The 3,008-nt window shown below is 43.6% G+C and overlaps 1 long non-coding RNA gene across 1 annotated transcript; it reads right to left on the bottom strand.

Moving 5' to 3' along the window:
• Positions 1-941: 941 nt before the first annotated feature.
• LOC116547898 lies at positions 942-2,293 on the bottom strand. The gene is made up of 2 exons (XR_004267224.1): positions 1,907-2,293; positions 942-1,228 (listed from the first exon to the last, which is right to left on the bottom strand). It is a non-coding gene; the product is annotated as an uncharacterized LOC116547898 (long non-coding RNA).
• Between the last annotated feature and the right edge of the window lie 715 nt (positions 2,294-3,008).

Genomic DNA, 3,008 nt, shown 5'->3' with positions numbered 1-3,008 from the left:
TTGAGACGGAGTTTCACTGTTGTTTCCCAGGCTGGAGTGCAATGGCGCGATCTCGGCTCACTGCAACCTCCGCTTCCTGGGTTCAGGCAATTCTCCTGCCTCAGCCTCCTGATCTTTCTTCTTTTATACTTTTGAAAGTTTCTTTTGATTTCTAAAATATATCTTTAATATGTTCCTGCAAATCTCTCTCTTTCTCTCTTTTCTTATCCTTGATACTACGGTTTTCATTTTCAGGAGCTGTATTTTTAAGTTGATCTCTGGATGAAGGAAAATAAAGACGGACCAGGCCACCAATTTCACACGCTGCCTAAATAGGTAGGGAAAGGGATTTCACTTCCTCCACAGGCCAGCCATCAGCCAGGTGGGCTACTCCAGAAAAAGGAGGAAGAAGGCTCTGCCCACCCCCCCCTCCTTCTCCACCCCGCCCCCATCATCATGTCTACCAGTTCCAGTCTCTGCTATTCTGCATCTCATCAGGGAACACGGGATGTGCTGTGGACTGAATGTTGGCGTCTCCCTGAAATTCTTACGTTGAAATCTTAACCCCCAAGGTGCTAGTATTAGGAGATGGGACCTTTTGGGAGTTAACAGGTCACAAGAACAGAGCCCTTGTAAATGGAATGAGTGCGCTCATGAACAGGACAGAGAGCTTCCTTGCCCTTCTATAGTGGGGGGACACAGAGAGATGGACATCTGTGATTGTGGACAGGAAGACTCCCTGGAAACCAAATCTGTGTGTGCCTGTACTGTGTACTTCCCAGCCTTTGTCTCTAGAACTGAGAAAAAATGAATTTCTGTTGTTTATAAGCTACTCAGTTCATGGTGCTTGGCTATATCAGCCTGAATCAGGTAAGACTAGGGGCTGCACAGCAGGTGGGTACCTATGGATAACATCAAAATGTTTTCATTTATTCTAAAATCAGAAGAAAATCAATGTTTTCTCAGGTCAAAGAAAATGTTTCACCATAAAATAATAATACATTATCTTTATATCAACACAGTAGTAAACATATCTTAATATTTGATGGAGGTGCTGGTCATTAGAGAAATGCAAATCAAAACCACATTGAGATACCATCTCACGCCAGTTAGGATGGCCATGATTAAAACATCTGGAGACAACAGATGCTGGAGAGCATGTGGAAAATTAAGAACGCCTTTACACTGTTGGTTGGAGTGCAAATTAGTTCAACCATTGTGGAAGACAGTGTGACGATTACTCAAAGACCTAGAAATAGAAATTCCATTTGACCCAGCAATCCCATTACTGGGTATATATCCAAAGGATTATAAATCGTTGTACTAGAAAGACACATGAACATGTATGTTCATTGCAGTGCTGTTTACAATAGCAAAGACATGGAACCAACCCAAACGCCCATCAAAGACACTCTAAATAAAGAAATTGTGGCACATATACATCATGGAATACTATACAGCCATAAAAAAGGATGCATTCACGTCCTTTGCAGGTACATGGATGAATCTGGAAATATCATTCTCCGCAAACTGACACATGAACAGAAAAGTAAACACTGCATGTTCTCACTCATAAGTGGGTGTCAAACAATGAGAACACATGGGCACAGGGAGGGGAGCATCATACACTGGGGTCTGTTGGGGGATGGGGGGCTAGGGGAAGGATAGCAGGGTCTGGGCAGACTGGGGAGGGATAGCATTAGGAGAAATATCTAATGTAGGTGACAGGGTGATGGAGGCAGCAAACCACCATGGCATGTGTATACCTATGTAACAATCCTGCAAGATCTGCACATGTACCCCAGGACTTAAAGTACATACGTGTATATATGATAGACGAAGGGGCCCAGGAAAGCAAAGGTACCAAGGATTTGGGAAAGGCATATTGTGAACTGGATACTTTAGACGTCTCATTTGTGAATTTTACCTGCGAGCCAATGTCGGAACAGCAACCCAAACACAAGAGAATGGGTCAGCCTTCATAATGTGAGTCCTCTGCTCTTGGTGGCCCTGGCAGGAAGTTTCCCTCCTCCGGGAAAGAGGTCCCACCTGGAGGGCCCAGAGTAGAGTTTCTTCAGCTATTGCAGCTCAGCCTGTTTCCCTCTTCTAATTGTTATGCTGGAGGATCTCAGGGCTCAGGGGAAGGATGTTTTCCTGAAGACCAAAGTTACTGCCTTTTGTGTTAGGAGAAATGAGGAAGAATTGCATTAAACATCTTATGAAAACCCAATTTTCTTCTAGTCCACATGGATGAGCTGAATGGTTTAAGGAGGTCAGCTCAGCAAAGATGTCTCAGTGGGACATGGCAGTACTAGGGCAGCTTTTAAGTAAAAACACTCAGCCCCACCCCAGACAACTACTTCCTGAGTCCCCTGGGCCCTGGAGGCAGTCACGAGTTGAGGAGAAGGAGAGATACCGCCATGAGGCGGAGGTGCAGGATCCCAGGAGCCTGTGAGAAGAAAAAGAAACAATGAATCAATGTCTTGAGAGCAAAGGTGTTTTAAGCTATGCCATGAATGAGGAAGCTGTGATTACCTCCCTGTTGAAACACAGTCCCTTGAGATGCCTCTCACCTGCCAGGAAGCCTCAGAAGACCCCACATCACCATAGAGCTGTTGACCGCGAACACAAGGTTCAGCAGGCCAGCGCTCCAAGCCATGTGTCTTCCCCCTGAAAATCACATTGTGATGCTTTATGAGGAGCGCTAATGAAAGTAAGCTTATCACATTCCATATATTGAGTAATTATGTACCAAGCTTATTAAAATTCATCACAGCCCTAGCCTGTAATTGCTCAGTGGGTAAAAGTAAATTTTCAGAGTGATGAATTATTATTGAGTTACTGGTAAACAAAGAAATGTGATACTGAATTCATTTTTCAATGGGAGAGGCAGTATAAGTAACTCTGTGTAAAACTTTTAATAACAAATATAAAAATCACTCACTTTCCAGAAAAATATAAAAGATAATTCATTAAGAATAAAGAAGGCTGCTCAACTCCATTGGTCTGCAGAGAAACAAGAGTCTCTC

The sequence above is a fragment of the Sapajus apella genome, unplaced genomic scaffold, assembly GCF_009761245.1.
Source record: "Sapajus apella isolate SASKATOON/1434 unplaced genomic scaffold, GSC_monkey_1.0 scaffold5392, whole genome shotgun sequence".
Taxonomy (NCBI): Eukaryota; Metazoa; Chordata; class Mammalia; order Primates; family Cebidae; genus Sapajus; species Sapajus apella.
Note: the sequence above shows the minus strand (reverse complement) of the source record. Positions and strands in the feature narration are given on the sequence as shown.